Here is a 15,669-nt window from a genome sequence, read left to right as displayed (position 1 = left end):
ATCTGGGGACAACAACTGCAGGGAGAACACATATTTTCAGATGAACATGGGAGGGCAGAAGGCTGCCTAATACTGAAGCACCCCCAAACAACAAACCAAATGCAATAACTAGTGCAAGCATTCCTGGGGGAAGGCCTGCAGCAGATGGATTTGCATATGGTGATGTCATCCAAGCAGTGGGTCAAAGATGGCTTCAACCCTCGTCTGCACATGAAAAGAAAAAAGGGGCGTGCAGGGCATGGCGTCCTTTTGTGGCGCTTGGATGACCCCTAATTCGCATTAAACACCTCCACCCTCCTTCGGTGTGGGGCTCATGTTGGCTATGCCCCAGCCCCTGAAGCATTCAAGCTGATTTCTTGCAGCAGCTGGGCACTGTAACAGCTCCAGAGCTGCTCTGTAAGGCAAGTAAAAGGGTGTTGGCCCTGCAGCACTACCTGTAGTTTGCATTGTGCATTGGAAGGCACAAAGTAAGCAGACGGGAGAAGTCAGGATAGTGCGCAAGGGCATAGAAGGGAGCGGCTCAAGAAAAGAGAAGTGGAAACAGACAGCAAACTAGGCTGGAGAAAGACCTGAGACAAAGAGATCTGAATTATATGAGAGCCGACCAGAGGAAACACAAATTATGCAGTCAAGTGTCCCACATTTGGGGAAATCGCAGGAGCAGCACACCCAGAGTGCAATGGGTAAGCCTTGCCCTGGGAGAAGCACCTTCCTGATCATAGTATCTCACCTGGCAGGTAAATAGGAGTTGGGCTAGAGCTGGGGAGGGTCGCTGCTCGTGCACCCCCCTGTCAAGTGAAGGAGATCCAACTGAGGCAGCACAAGGGAACTCTCGAAAGAAGAACAAGGCTAGAGGAAGATCTGAGACAAAGAAATCTGACTTTTACCAGAGCTGACCAGAGGAAAGCACAAACACAGTCCCCCACTACCACAAATAATGCAGTTGAGTTTCCCACATTTGGGGAAATCACAGGGGTCAGCATACCCAGAATGCAATGAATGAACCTCACCCTGGGAGAACAATCTTCATGACCATGGTATCTCCTATGCAAAATAAGTATGATTTGGGATAGGGCTGGGGAGGGCCGCTGCTCAGGCACATCTCTGTCAAGTAAAGGAGATTCAACTGAGGCAGCACAAGGGAACTCTCATCAGGGGACAACAACTGCAGGGAGAACACATATTTTCAGATGAACATGGGAGGGCAGAAGGCTGCCTAATACTGAAGCACCCCCAAACAACAAACCAAATGCAACAACTAGTGCAAGCATTCCTGGGGGAAGGCCTGCAGCAGATTGATTTGCATATGGTAATGCCATCCAAGCAGTGGGTCAAAGTTGGCTTCAACCCTCATCTGCATATGAAAAGAGAAAAGGGGCGTGCAGGGCATGGCGGCCTTTTGCGGCGCTTGGATGACCCCTAGTTCGCATTAAACACCTCCACCCTCCTTCGGTGTGGGGCTCATGTTGGCTATGCCCCAGCCCCTGAAGCATTCAAGCTGATTTCTTGCAGCAGCTGGGCACTGTAACAGCTCCAGAGCTGCTCTGTAAGGCAAGTAAAAGGGTGTGGGCCCTGCAGCACTACCTGTAGTTTGCATTGTGCATTGGAAGGCACAAAGTAAGCAGACGGGAGAAGTCAGGATAGTGCGCAAGGGCATAGAAGGGAGCGGCTCAAGAAAAGAGAAGTGGAAACAGACAGCAAACTAGGCTGGAGAGAGACCTGAGACAAAGAGATCTGAATTATACGAGAGCCGACCAGGGGAAACACAAATTATGCAGTCAAGTGTCCCACATTTGGGGAAATTGCAGGAGCAGCACACCCAGAGTGCAATGGGTGAGCCTTGCCCTGGGGGAAGCACCTTCATGATCATAGTATCTCACCTGGCAGGTAAGTAGGAGTTGGGCTAGAGCTGGGGAGGGTCGCTGCTCGGGCACCCCCCTGTCAAGTGAAGGAGATCCAACTGAGGCAGCACAAGGGAACTCTCGAAAGAGGAACAAGGCTAGAGGAAGATCTGAGACAAAGAAATCTGACTTTTACCAGAGCTGACCAGAGGAAAGCACAAACACAGTCCCCCTCTACCACAAATAATGCAGTCGAGTTTCCCACATTTGGGGAAATCACAGGGGTCAGCATACCCAGAATGCAATGAATGAACCTCACCCTGGGAGAACAATCTTCATGACCATGGTATCTCCTATGCAAAATAAGTATGATTTGGGATAGGGCTGGGGAGGGCCGCTGCTCAGGCACATCTCTGTCAAGTAAAGGAGATTCAACTGAGGCAGCACAAGGGAACTCTCATCTGGGAACAACAACAGCAGGGAGAACACATATTTTCAGATGAACATGGGAGGGCAGAAGGCTGCCTAATACTGAAGCACCCCCAAACAACAAACCAAATGCAACAACTAGTACAAGCATTCCTGGGGGAAGGCCTGCAGCAGATGGATTTGCATATGGTGATGTCATCCAAGCAGTGGGTCAAAGTTGGCTTCAACCGTCATCTGCATATGAAAAGAGAAAAGGGGCGTGCAGGGCATGGCGGCCTTTTGCGGCGCTTGCATGACCCCTAATTCGCATTAAACACCTCCACACTCCTTCGGTGTGGGGCTCATGTTGGCTATGCCCCAGCCCCTGAAGCATTCAAGCTGATTTCTTGCAGCAGCTGGGCACTGTAACAGCTCCAGAGCTGCTCTGTAAGGCAAGTAAAAGGGTGTGGGCCCTGCAGCACTACCTGTAGTTCGCATTGTGCGTTGGAAGGCACAAAGTAAGCAGACGGGAGAAGTCAGGATAGTGCGCAAGGGCATAGAAGGGAGCGGCTCAAGAAAAGAGAAGTGGAAACAGACAGCAAACTAGGCTGAATAGAGACCTGAGACAAAGAGATCTGAATTATATGAGAGCCGACCAGGGGAAACACAAATTATGCAGTCAAGTTTCCCACATTTGGGGAAATCAAAGGGGCAGCACACCCAGAGTGCAATGGGTGAGGCTTGCCCTGGGAGAAGCACCTACATGATCATAGTATCTCACCTGGCAGGTAAGTAGGAGTTGGGCTAGAGCTGGGGAGGGTCGCTGCTCGGGCACCCCCCTGTCAAGTGAAGGAGATCCAACTGAGGCAGCACAAGGGAACTCTCATCTGGGGACAACAACTGCAGGGAGAACACATATTTTCAGATGAACATGGGAGGGCAGAAGGCTGCCTAATACTGAAGCACCCCCAAACAACAAACCAAATGCAACAACTAGTGCAAGCATTCCTGGGGGAAGGCCTGCAGCAGATGGATTTGCATATGGTGATGTCATCCAAGCAGTGGGTCAAAGTTGGCTTCAACCCTCGTCTGCATATGAAAAGAAAAAAGGGATGTGCAGGGCATGGCGGCCTTTTGCGGCGCTTGCATGACCCCTAATTCGCATTAAACACATCCACCCTCCTTAGGTGTGGGGCTCATGTTGGCTATGCCCCAGCACCTGAAGCATTCAAGCTGATTTCTTGCAGCAGCTGGGCACTGTAACAGCTCCAGAGCTGCTCTGTAAGGCAAGTAAAAGGGTGTGGGCCCTGCAGCACTACCTGTAGTTCGCATTGTGCATTGGAAGGCACAAAGTAAGCAGACGGGAGAAGTCAGGATAGTGCGCAAGGGCATAGAAGGGAGCGGCTCAAGAAAAGAGAAGTGGAAACAGACAGCAAACTAGGCTGGAGAGAGAACTGAGACAAAGAGATCTGAATTATACGAGAGCCGACCAGAGGAAACACAAATTATGCAGTCAAGTGTCCCACATTTGGGGAAATCGCAGGAGCAGCACACCCAGAGTGCAATGGGTGAGCTTTGCCCTGGGAGAAGCACCTTCCTGATCATAGTATCTCACCTGGCAGGTAAGTAGGAGTTGGGCTAGAGCTGGGGAGGGTCGCTGCTCGGGCACCCCCCTGTCAAGTGAAGGAGATCCAACTGAGGCAGCACAAGGGAACTCTCGAAAGAAGAACAAGGCTAGAGGAAGATCTGAGACAAAGAAATCTGACTTTTACCAGAGTTGACCAGAAGAAAGCACAAACACAGTCCCCCACTACCACAAATAATGCAGTCGAGTTTCCCACATTTGGGGAAATCACAGGGGTCAGCATACCCAGAATGCAATGAATGAACCTCACCCTGGGAGAACAATCTTCATGACCATGGTATCTCCTATGCAAAATAAGTATGATTTGGGATAGGGCTGGGGAGGGCCGCTGCTCAGGCACATCTCTGTCAAGTAAAGGAGATTCAACTGAGGCAGCACAAGGGAACTCTCATCTGGGGACAACAACTGCAGGGAGAACACATATTTTCAGATGAACATGGGAGGGCAGAAGGCTGCCTAATACTGAAGCACCCCCAAACAACAAACCAAATGCAACAACTAGTGCAAGCATTCCTGGGGGAAGGCCTGCAGCAGATGGATTTGCATATGGTGATGTCATCCAAGCAGTGGGTCAAAGTTGGCTTCAACCCTCGTCTGCATATGAAAAGAAAAAAGGGGCGTGCAGGGCATGGCGTCCTTTTGTGGCGCTTGGATGACCCTTAATTCGCATTAAACATCTCCACCCTCCTTCGGTGTGGGGCTCATGTTGGCTATGCCCCAGCCCCTGAAGCATTCAAGATGATTTCTTGCAGCAGCTGGGCACTGTAACAGCTCCAGAGCTGCTCTGTGAGGCAAGTAAAAGGGTGTGGGCCCTGCAGCACTACCTGTAGTTTGCATTGTGTGTTGGAAGGCACAAAGTAAGCAGACGGGAGAAGTCAGGATAGTGCGCAAGGGCATAGAAGGGAGCGGCTCAAGAAAAGAGAAGTGGAAACAGACAGCAAACTAGGCTGGAGAGAGACCTGAGACAAAGAGATCTGAATTATACGAGAGACGACCAGGGGAAACACAAATTATGCAGTCAAGTTTCCCACATTTGGGGAAATCACAGGGGCAGCACACCCAGAGTGCAATGGGTGAGCCTTGCCCTGGGAGAAGCACCTACATGATCATAGTATCTCACCTGGCAGGTAAGTAGGAGTTGGGCTAGAGCTGGGGAGGGTCGCTGCTCGGGTACCCCCCTGTCAAGTGAAGGAGATCCAACTGAGGCAGCACAAGGGAACTCTCGAAAGAGGAACAAGGCTAGAGGAAGATCTGAGACAAAGAAATCTGATTTTTACCAGAGTTGACCAGAAGAAAGCACAAATAATGCAGTCGAGTTTCCCACATTTGGGGAAATCACAGGGGTCAGCATACCCAGAATGCAATGAATGAACCTCACCCTGGGAGAACAATCTTCATGACCATGGTATCTCCTATGCAAAATAAGTATGATTTGGGATAGGGCTGGGGAGGGCCGCTGCTCAGGCACATCTCTGTCAAGTAAAGGAGATTCAACTGAGGCAGCACAAGGGAACTCTCATCTGGGGACAACAACTGCAGGGAGAACACATATTTTCAGATGAACATGGGAGGGCAGAAGGCTGCCTAATACTGAAGCACCCCCAAACAACAAACCAAATGCAACAACTAGTGCAAGCATTCCTGGGGGAAGGCCTGCAGCAGATGGATTTGCATATGATGTCATCCAAGCAGTGGGTCAAAGTTGGCTTCAACCCTCGTCTGCATATGAAAAGAAAAAAGGGATGTGCAGGGCATGGCGTCCTTTTGTGGCGCTTGGATGAACCCTCCTTCGGTGTGGGGCTCATGTTGGCTATGCCCCAGCCCCTGAAGCATTCAAGATGATTTCTTGCAGCAGCTGGGCACTGTAACAGCTCCAGAGTTGCTCTGTAAAGCATGTAAAAGGGTGTGGGCCCTGCAGCACTACCTGTAGTATGCATTGTGCGTTGGAAGGCACAAAGTAAGCAGACGGGAGAGGTCAGGATAGTGCGCAAGGGCATAGAAGGGAGCGGCTCAAGAAAAGAGAAGTGGAAACAGACAGCAAACTAGGCTGGAGAAAGACCTGAGACAAAGAGATCTGAATTATATGAGAGCCGACCAGAGGAAACACAAATTATGCAGTCAAGTGTCCCACATTTGGGGAAATCGCAGGAGCAGCACACCCAGAGTGCAATGGGTGAGCCTTGCCCTGGGAGAAGCACCTTCCTGATCATAGTATCTCACCTGGCAGGTAAATAGGAGTTGGGCTAGAGCTGGGGAGGGTCGCTGCTCGTGCACCCCCCTGTCAAGTGAAGGAGATCCAACTGAGGCAGCACAAGGGAACTCTCGAAAGAAGAACAAGGCTAGAGGAAGATCTGAGACAAAGAAATCTGACTTTTACCAGAGCTGACCAGAGGAAAGCACAAACACAGTCCCCCACTACCACAAATAATGCAGTCGAGTTTCCCACATTTGGGGAAATCACAGGGGTCAGCATACCCAGAATGCAATGAATGAACCTCACCCTGGGAGAACAATCTTCATGACCATGGTATCTCCTATGCAAAATAAGTATGATTTGGGATAGGGCTGGGGAGGGCCGCTGCTCAGGCACATCTCTGTCAAGTAAAGGAGATTCAACTGAGGCAGCACAAGGGAACTCTCATCTGGGGACAACAACTGCAGGGAGAACACATATTTTCAGATGAACATGGGAGGGCAGAAGGCTGCCTAATACTGAAGCACCCCCAAACAACAAACCAAATGCAACAACTAGTGCAAGCATTCCTGGGGGAAGGCCTGCAGCAGATTGATTTGCATATGGTAATGCCATCCAAGCAGTGGGTCAAAGTTGGCTTCAACCCTCGTCTGCATATGAAAAGAGAAAAGGGGCGTGCAGGGCATGGCGGCCTTTTGCGGCGCTTGGATGACCCCTAGTTCGCATTAAACACCTCCACCCTCCTTCGGTGTGGGGCTCATGTTGGCTATGCCCCAGCCCCTGAAGCATTCAAGCTGATTTCTTGCAGCAGCTGGGCACTGTAACAGCTCCAGAGCTGCTCTGTAAGGCAAGTAAAAGGGTGTGGGCCCTGCAGCACTACCTGTAGTTCGCATTGTGCGTTGGAAGGCACAAAGTAAGCAGATGGGAGAAGTCAGGATAGTGCGCAAGGGCATAGAAGGGAGCGGCTCAAGAAAAGAGAAGTGGAAACAGACAGCAAACTAGGCTGAAGAGAGACCTGAGACAAAGAGATCTGAATTATATGAGAGCCGACCAGGGGAAACACAAATTATGCAGTCAAGTTTCCCACATTTGGGGAAATCAAAGGGGCAGCACACCCAGAGTGCAATGGGTGAGGCTTGCCCTGGGAGAAGCACCTACATGATCATCGTATCTCACCTGGCAGGTAAGTAGGAGTTGGGCTAGAGCTGGGGAGGGTCGCTGCTCGGGCACCCCCCTGTCAAGTGAAGGAGATCCAACTGAGGCAGCACAAGGGAACTCTCGAAAGAAGAACAAGGCTAGAGGAAGATCTGAGACAAAGAAATCTGACTTTTACCAGAGCTGACCAGAGGAAAGCACAAACACAGTAACCCCACTACCACAAATAATGCAGTCGAGTTTCCCACATTTGGGGAAATCACAGGGGTCATCATACCCAGAATGCAATGAATGAACCTCACCCTGGGAGAACAATCTTCATGACCATGATATCTCCTATGCAAAATAAGTATGATTTGGGATAGGGCTGGGGAGGGCCGCTGCTCAGGCACATCTCTGTCAAGTAAAGGCGATTCAACTGAGGCAGCACAAGGGAACTCTCATCTGGGGACAACAACTGCAGGGAGAACACATATTTTCAAATGAACATGGGAGGGCAGAAGGCTGCCTAATACTGAAGCATCCCCAAACAACAAAACCAAATGCAACAACTAGTACAAGCATTCCTGGGGGAAGGTCTGCAGCAAACGGATTTGCATACAGTGATGTCATCCAAGCAGTGGGCCAAAGTTGGCTGGAACCCTCATCTGCATATGAAAAGAGAAAAGGGGTATGCAGGGCATGGCGGCCTTTTGCGGCGCTTGGATGACCCTTAGTTCGCATTAAACACCCCCACCCTCCTTCGGTGTGGGGCTCATGTTGGCAATGCCCCAGCCCCTGAAGCATTCCAGCTGATTTCTTGCAGCAGCTGGGCACTGTAACAGCTCCAGAGCTGCTCTGTAAGGCAACTAAAAGGGTGTGGGCCCTGCAGCACTACCTGTCGTTCGCATTGTGCGTTGGAAGGCACAAAGTAAGCAGACGGGAGAAGTCAGGATAGTGCGCAAGGGCATAGAAGGGAGCGGCTCAAGAAAAGAGAAGTGGAAACAGACAGCAAACTAGGCTGGAGAGAGACCTGAGACAAAGAGATCTGAATTATACGAGAGCCGACCAGAGGAAACACAAATTATGCAGTCAAGTGTCCCACATTTGGGGAAATCGCAGGAGCAGCACACCCAGAGTGCAATGGGTGAGCCTTGCCCTGGGAGAAGCGTGTACATTTTCGGTATCGCCTGCCTAGAGAAATGGAACCTAGATGGCATTTGGTACCGGGGACACAGTACCTCAATCAAGTCTCTAGTTGCCTCTGAATTAACGATGGATACCGGAACCACGTTTCTCACCACCCAGGCTGACAAGACCTGAGTTATCCGCTTTGCAGCAGGATGACTGCTGTGATATTTCATCTTCCTCGCAAAGGACTGTTGGACAGTCAATTGCCTACTGGAAGTAGTACAAGTGGTCTTCCGACTTCCCCTCTGGGATGACGATCGACTCCCAGCAGCAACAACAGCAGCGCCAGCAGCAGTAGGCGTTACACTCAAGGATGCATCGGAGGAATCCCAGGCAGGAGAGGACTCGTCAGACTTGCCAGTGACATGGCCTGCAGAACTATTGGCTCTCCTGTCTAAGGAGGAAATTGACACTGAGGGAGTTGGTGGTGTGGTTTGCAGGAGCTTGGTTACAAGAGGAAGGGATTTAGTGGTCAGTGGACTGCTTCCGCTGTCATCCAAAGTTTTTGAACTTGTCACTGACTTATGATTAATGCACTGCAGGTGACGTATAAGGGAGGATGTTCTGAGATGTTTAACGTCCTTACCCCTACTTATTACAGCTTGACAAAGGCAACACACGGCTTGACACCTGTTGTCCGCATTTGTGTACAGGATGCATACCTTCATGTCCAAATTTATCCATCTCATCAGTCGTAGCTCAGATTTGCGGTACAGGACTGTCATTGCCAATTTCAGACGTTGCTGTTTGGTCTCTCCACGGCCCAGAGAATTTTCACCAAGGTAATGGTGGAAATGATGGTTCTCCTGCGCAAGCAATGTGTCACAATTATCCCGTACTTGAGCGATCTCATAAAAGCGAGATCAAGAGAGCAGTTGCTGAACAGCGTATCACTTTCACTGAAAGTGTTACAGCAACACGGCTGGATTTTCAATATCCCAAAGTCGCAGTTGGTTCCTACGACTCGTCTGTCTTTCTTGGGCATGATTCTGGACACAGACCAGAAGAGGGTTTATCTCCCGATAGAAAAGGCCCAGGAACTCATGACTCTTTTCAGGAACCTATTGAAACCAAAACTTGTGTCAGTGCATCACTGCACTCGAGTCCTGGGAAAGATGGTGGCATCATACAAAGCCATTCCATTCGGCAGGTTCCATGCGAGGACTTTCCAATGGGACCTACTGGACAAGTGGTCTGGGTCACATTTACAAATGCATTGGTTGATCACCCTGTCCCCCAGGGTCAGGGTATCACTCCTGTGGTGGCTGCAGAGTGCTCACCTTCTCGAGTGACGCAGATTCGGCATTCAGGACTGGATCCTGGTGACCACAGATGCAAGCCTCCAAGGTTGGGGAGCAGTCACACAGGGAAGAAATTTCCAAGGTCTTTGGTCAAGTCAAGAGACTTGTCTTCACATCAACATCCTGAAACTAGGGGCCATATACAATGCCCTACGTCAAGCGGAGACCTTACTTTGCGACCAACCGGTTCTGATCCAGTCAGACAACGTCACCGCAGTGGCTCATGTAAACCGCCAAGGCGGCACAAGGAGCAGAGTGGCGATGGCACAAGCTACCTTTGCATTTTTCTCCCAAACGAAGGACACTAGAATGAAAATTTTAAAGCCTCCTGTTAGTGCTTCATCTACACGGTATAGCCCTGAATTTTCCAATGCGTAGCTCTTTGCAAAAGAGAGATATTGGCAAGGAAAAGCTGTCTTGTACCTTTGCATTTTTCTCCCAAACGAAGGACACTAGAAAGAAAATTTTAAAGCCTCCTGTTAGGCCATCATCTACACGGCATAGCCCTGAATTTTCCAATGCGTAGCTCTTTGCAAAAGAGAGATATTGGCAAGGAAAAGCTGTCTTGTACCTTTGCATTTTTCTCCCAAACGAAGGACACTAGAAAGAAAATTTTAAAGTCTCCTGTTAGGCCATCATCTACACGGCATAGCCCTGAATTTTCCAATGTGCAGCTCTTTGCAAAAGAGAGATATTGGCAAGGAAAAGCTGTCTTGTACCTTTGCATTTTTCTCCCAAACGAAGGAAACTAGAATGAAAATTTTAAAGCCTCCTGTTAGTGCTTCATCTACACGGTATAGCCCTGAATTTTCCAATGCGTAGCTCTTTGCAAAAGAGAGATATTGGCAAGGAAAAGCTGTCTTTCAACTCTTCCACAACTGAAAAACAGATAGTGTTCCCAAGCCTTCCATCCTGTAATATCTTCAGTCTCTCGTCAATGAAGAAAACAATCCCTCCAGCAGACTCTTCAACCACGATACAAGATCACAGCCAAAAGGGCGAGAAGCAACTACACTTGCGTTTAACCAAAATGGCTAAAACTTAGTGGAGGAAAGTGCAGTGCACCAAAACATAAGCTGACACAATCATGGAGAATGCGACAGCATATATGCTCTTCTATCTATATTTTGCAAACCTGCTCTTGTCCCCTCCAGCTGCTCCATGTAGATTTGACGCCTTGCAAGGTGCATAACCCACTGACAAGCAGGCACACTCCTGCATGAGTTTTCACTCTCACTAGCAGGATGATACACATTCATTTGCATGTGCTCCACCTCTGACACACCGCCCACCCAACCACCCAGTCACCAGAGCCACCCACAAGCCAACTGGCTCCGTGATTTAATTTGCACAGTGCAGTCATCCAGGCAGCATGTCCTTCTCAATGGAATAATCTCTGGTTCCATGGAATCTTCCGCATTGGAATGCTGCGGAACAAAAAGGATTTAAACATTCAGCTTGCTAGCATTCAATGTACCTGCGGCTTGGCTCTAGCACATGGGTCTTCATCCTGTGGCCCTCCAGCTGCTGTGAAACTACACATCCCAGCATGCCCTGCCACAGTTTTGCTGGTATGCTAAAACTGAGGCAGGGCATGCTGGTATATGTAGTTCCACAGCAGCTGGAGGGTCGCAGGTTGAAGACCCATATTCTAGCATGCCTGTTCTATGATGCATGTTCCGTGATGTCACAATCAGCTTGGAATGGGGTGTCTAGCATGCATTTGCTGACAGCCACTTGAGGGAGACACACATCAGGAGATGCAGCATATCGGAGGTCTTCGATGCCTTTCCAGCAAATGCACACCACCAGCTGCTGGTCTGGACACAAAACAATACCCACAATTGAAGGCTCAAAATGCCCAACTACAGGATTAATGTAAGTAGTGAATTTAGGAATGAATTTAGAAGTAGGAAATTAAGTTAGTTCACAAGTACATTCAAATTCCGATCTAAAGTCTAGGTAGGCCTCACGTCCTGGCAGCCCCCAGCATTTAAAAATGCCTTGATTAGAGGTAGGGAATTAAATGTAGATAAGAAGTAGACACAAAATAACACTCCACAGAGCAATTATCAGGTGTCTTTATCAATTGTTGCATTTAAAAAATCAAGCAATTAGGGAACACAATGTTGCGACAATGTAACCCTATTTGCAAAATAGTACTAAATAAGTTTGTCGATGTAAGACATTTGCAAAGGCGCAAACAAAACACGCTGGAAAATGCAACCGAATCTGTTTTTGGAGGTTAGAATAGATGCAGGATCAAGTAGCTCAATGGGTAGGGTGTTTGATTAGAATTCAACAGGTTATAGATTTGAATCCTGGGTATGATAGTTTGAGGTGTTATTTAATAAAGTATGTTTATATATTAGTCACACATGGCTTACTTGTACAAATGGCATGTCACCAGTTAGTGCTGACTGCTGATACGCCATTTGCACAAACACGCCATGTGTGACTGTATATGCATTTAAGGAGGGCACCCCGGCAATACCACAAACCATTGAGTGTCAAGTATACTAGATATATCTTCATATCTCATGTGCTTTCTCTGAGACCAATCTTGTTATGCCCCTTCCCCACAAGGCATGCGCCTTTTGTCCATATTGCAAAAATGGGGAGGGGTGGGGGGGGGGCATATAATTCTCTGTCACAGGGCACCAAAAAGTCTAGTTATGGCTCTGGTATGCATTATGTAATCTGGCAGACCATATCTTTAACACTGGCTAGTTGGAATAGAAATCCGGTTATCTATGTGAGCAAATGACCATCAACGATTTACTCTCAAACACTAGAAAATGGACAAACATGGTCCCCTAAACAAATTGGTTAAATTTTGGGTTTAACCAATTTGTGTAATGACCATTTTTGACCACTTTTCTAGTGTTTGGGAGCAAATGGTTAATTGACATTTGCTACTATACATTACCAGATTTTCATTCCATCCATCCAGACTGGATAGATAGCCTGACAGATAATTGTGTAGTGTACGCCCAGGATAACTGTCAGTTGTGCTTTCTTTTATGACGGCACATAAATGGGTGGGCAGATCCAGAGCAAGCACTGCCCACTCATGCATAGTTGTCAACTGATGTGAAGTTCCAGGGGGCAATCTCAGTTATAAAGAAAAGTATCTGGAAATTGTCCCTAGTTTAAAAAAAAATTAAAAAAAAAATTGATCAACTCCATTTATTTAGTATGATATCCCAGCAGTCAGAACAACAAACTTTATTAAATAACACATCTCAAACTACCATACCCAGGATTCAAACCTATAACCTGTTGAATTCTAATCAAACACCCTACCTATTGAGCTATTTGATCCTGCATAAAAATTGTGAACATTATATGAAGCTATTGGTACTTTGCAAAAAAAAAGTATCAGCATTACAACGCAGCAGATCCATGCAGTTTGCAGCCACACACTACATGTATCTGCTCAGCCACAATGCTGATTATTTCTTCACAAAGTACAAGGTGAGCTCCAAACAGAATTCTCTAGCTTAGAATTATACCTTTCTATGCCAAACCTAGAAGTCGGGCCCCCCACCCTGGGATCCCCCAGAGGGAGGCCTGCACCGTCATGCGGCAGGCTTGTCCGTTTTGGAAGCAGGCTGATGGGCAGCCCAGGCTTGCTTCAGTCTGGGCTTGGCAGGTATGGAAGCATGAGCTTGCTTTGGGTATGCCTGACCTTGGGTACGCTTTACCTGAGGGATGAAAGGGCCAAGGGAAAGTACTTTTAGCCTTCTGCGTGGTAGGAGTCATACGAGGTAGGCAAGCTGTTTTAGCAGTAGCCAGATCAGCTACAATCTTATTGAGGTCTTCTCCAAAGAGAGTGTCTCCCTTGAAAGGAAGCACCTCCAGGGTTTTCTTGGAATCCATATCCACCGACCAGGATCTCAACCAGCTGTATAAAGTATTACCTTGGAACTGGCTCTCCACTCCCCATTATCTGGTTATCATGGCTTCCTCCGCCAGTGTCCAGACTCGCTTGCTGAAGCTCGGCCACTTCTTCCTAGCAGCAGGCTCCTGGATCACTGGGCAGCAGAGGTGCTTGGGAGCCGGAAGGGGGCGGAGCAATCAGGCAGGCAGTTGCAGTGCTGCCCAGCTATCTGTGGTGTGAGAAGAAGCAGGGGCACCCCACCGCTGGCAGTGCTGCAGCTAGCGGTGGTGGCAGCGGCGAGGCTGCTGGGCTGGGTCTTGAAAAAGGTGGAAAGAAGGGTGTTACGGCATGGAATGTACAAACTGCGAGACCCTGCTGGTAGCGCCTTTGTCTATTTAGTAGGAAGGGCACGTAACAGCCGGGGGGCAATGGAGGAAGCCCCTTTAGGGCTGGAGCCCCTTCAGGGCTGGAGCCCGGCGGCAACTGACTCCGTTGTCTCTGGCAGTTCTGCCCCTGGACTAGAGGAATGGTCAAGAACATGGCAACATTTAATGCCAAAAAATGCAAAATCATACACGTCTCAAAAATGCAAAGGCTAACTATAATATTAAGGGCATTATAATGGCAAGAGGAAAGCTATCTAAGTATTACTATTTCAGGTGAGCAATGTAACAAAGCAATAGGAAAGGCAAGTCAGATGCTTGTTTGCATAGGTTAAAGAACCAGTAGCAGAAAAAAGTAATACAGGTTGAGTATCCCATATCCAAATATTCCGTACGGAATATTCCGATCGGACTTTTTTGAGTGAGACTGAGATAGTGAAACCTTTGTTTTTTGATGGCTCAGTGTACACAAACTTTGTTTAATACTCAAAGTTATTAAAAATATTGTATTAAATGAACTTCAGACTGTGTGTATAAGGTGTATATGACACATGAATGAATTCTGTGAATGTACACACACTTTGTTTAATGCACAAAGTTATAAAAAATATTGGCTAAAATGACCTTCAGGCTGTGTGTATAAGGTGTATATGAAACATAAATGCATTCTGTGCTTAGATTTAGGTCCCATCACCATAATATCTCGTTATGGTATGCAATTATTCCAAAATACAGAAAAATCCGATATCCAAAATTCCTCTGGTCCCAAGCATTTTGGATAAGGGATACTCAACCTGTAATGCCACTGTATAGGTCCTTGGTACAGCCACATTTAGAATCCTGTGTTCAGTTCCAGAAGCCATATCTCCAGAAGGCTGTAAATACATTAGGGCAACTAAAATTGTGCATGGCCTACATCACAAAACTTACCTGGAAATACAAAAAAATGTTGATGTGTATAGTTTGGAGAAGGGAAGAGGGAACATACAGTAATAGAAACATTTAAATATATAGGGAGGAATGTAATAGGGTGTGAGAATCAGAAAGTGAGAGATTTTGTGTTTTTTCCTGTTGTTTTTTTTTTTTTTATTGTTTGTTTTTTAAAGTGGCAATCCTTTACATGGCAAAACCAGGTTGATATTTGCCATGTAAAGGATTGCCACAGTGGGCATGTGTAGAAGGGGCACTGCTACTGTTGGCATTATGTGTGTAAGCTGCACTGATATGGTGGTTATGTGTATAAAGGGCACTGCGACTGTGGGTATTATTATTATTATTATTATTATTACATGCGGTGTAATGACAATAAGATAGTGCTACTGTGTGGCGTATTTTGATTTGGGGTGCTATTGTGTGGCCATGCCCCTTCCTTGTGATACCACACCTTCTTTTTTTAAGGAGCGCACTGTCCCTTTATTAAGTATTGGAGAGAGGGCCCAAATTAATAGTTTGCAGGGAGGCGCCAAACACCCTAGCACTGGCCCTTTGGTAGGGGACAGGATTTGCTTCTGCTTGTGCACATATGTTATGATTGCCAGCCAACAGCACTGGTTTTGCCTATAACACTAACTATAAATATTTTGAATTGGTCCTGGACCACCAATCCAAGGCACCCCTGCCAGTGTCCTGAGGCACCCCAGGGTGCAGTTTGAGAACCACTGGTCTAGTGAGTACCCAGGATAATTATTG

At 47.7% G+C, this 15,669-nt stretch overlaps 11 non-coding genes and 2 pseudogenes across 11 annotated transcripts; all 13 read right to left on the bottom strand.

Moving 5' to 3' along the window:
- Positions 1-582: 582 nt before the first annotated feature.
- On the bottom strand, positions 583-745 carry LOC135001607 (U1 spliceosomal RNA). The gene has a single exon (XR_010202999.1). It is a non-coding gene; the product is annotated as a U1 spliceosomal RNA (small nuclear RNA).
- Positions 746-897: 152 nt separating this feature from the next.
- Positions 898-1,061, bottom strand: LOC135001616 (U1 spliceosomal RNA). Its single transcript, XR_010203004.1, has one exon. It is a non-coding gene; the product is annotated as a U1 spliceosomal RNA (small nuclear RNA).
- A 671-nt stretch (positions 1,062-1,732) lies between these two features.
- LOC135001668 (U1 spliceosomal RNA) lies at positions 1,733-1,895 on the bottom strand. Its single transcript, XR_010203046.1, has one exon. It is a non-coding gene; the product is annotated as a U1 spliceosomal RNA (small nuclear RNA).
- Positions 1,896-2,047: 152 nt separating this feature from the next.
- On the bottom strand, positions 2,048-2,211 carry LOC135001631 (U1 spliceosomal RNA). Its single transcript, XR_010203011.1, has one exon. It is a non-coding gene; the product is annotated as a U1 spliceosomal RNA (small nuclear RNA).
- A 692-nt stretch (positions 2,212-2,903) lies between these two features.
- LOC135001619 (U1 spliceosomal RNA) lies at positions 2,904-3,045 on the bottom strand (annotated as a pseudogene).
- A 671-nt stretch (positions 3,046-3,716) lies between these two features.
- LOC135001662 (U1 spliceosomal RNA) lies at positions 3,717-3,879 on the bottom strand. The gene has a single exon (XR_010203040.1). It is a non-coding gene; the product is annotated as a U1 spliceosomal RNA (small nuclear RNA).
- Positions 3,880-4,031: 152 nt separating this feature from the next.
- Positions 4,032-4,195, bottom strand: LOC135001635 (U1 spliceosomal RNA). Its single transcript, XR_010203015.1, has one exon. It is a non-coding gene; the product is annotated as a U1 spliceosomal RNA (small nuclear RNA).
- A 671-nt stretch (positions 4,196-4,866) lies between these two features.
- LOC135001608 (U1 spliceosomal RNA) lies at positions 4,867-5,029 on the bottom strand. The gene has a single exon (XR_010203000.1). It is a non-coding gene; the product is annotated as a U1 spliceosomal RNA (small nuclear RNA).
- Positions 5,030-5,157: 128 nt separating this feature from the next.
- On the bottom strand, positions 5,158-5,323 carry LOC135001669 (U1 spliceosomal RNA). Its single transcript, XR_010203047.1, has one exon. It is a non-coding gene; the product is annotated as a U1 spliceosomal RNA (small nuclear RNA).
- A 643-nt stretch (positions 5,324-5,966) lies between these two features.
- On the bottom strand, positions 5,967-6,129 carry LOC135001601 (U1 spliceosomal RNA). Its single transcript, XR_010202994.1, has one exon. It is a non-coding gene; the product is annotated as a U1 spliceosomal RNA (small nuclear RNA).
- Positions 6,130-6,281: 152 nt separating this feature from the next.
- On the bottom strand, positions 6,282-6,445 carry LOC135001624 (U1 spliceosomal RNA). Its single transcript, XR_010203005.1, has one exon. It is a non-coding gene; the product is annotated as a U1 spliceosomal RNA (small nuclear RNA).
- A 692-nt stretch (positions 6,446-7,137) lies between these two features.
- On the bottom strand, positions 7,138-7,279 carry LOC135001622 (U1 spliceosomal RNA; annotated as a pseudogene).
- A 152-nt stretch (positions 7,280-7,431) lies between these two features.
- LOC135001653 (U1 spliceosomal RNA) lies at positions 7,432-7,596 on the bottom strand. Its single transcript, XR_010203032.1, has one exon. It is a non-coding gene; the product is annotated as a U1 spliceosomal RNA (small nuclear RNA).
- Between the last annotated feature and the right edge of the window lie 8,073 nt (positions 7,597-15,669).

This window comes from Pseudophryne corroboree, unplaced genomic scaffold, assembly GCF_028390025.1.
Source record: "Pseudophryne corroboree isolate aPseCor3 unplaced genomic scaffold, aPseCor3.hap2 scaffold_166, whole genome shotgun sequence".
Taxonomy (NCBI): Eukaryota; Metazoa; Chordata; class Amphibia; order Anura; family Myobatrachidae; genus Pseudophryne; species Pseudophryne corroboree.
The sequence above is the reverse complement of the archived record's forward strand: the minus strand, read 5'-3'. Positions and strand labels throughout refer to the sequence as shown.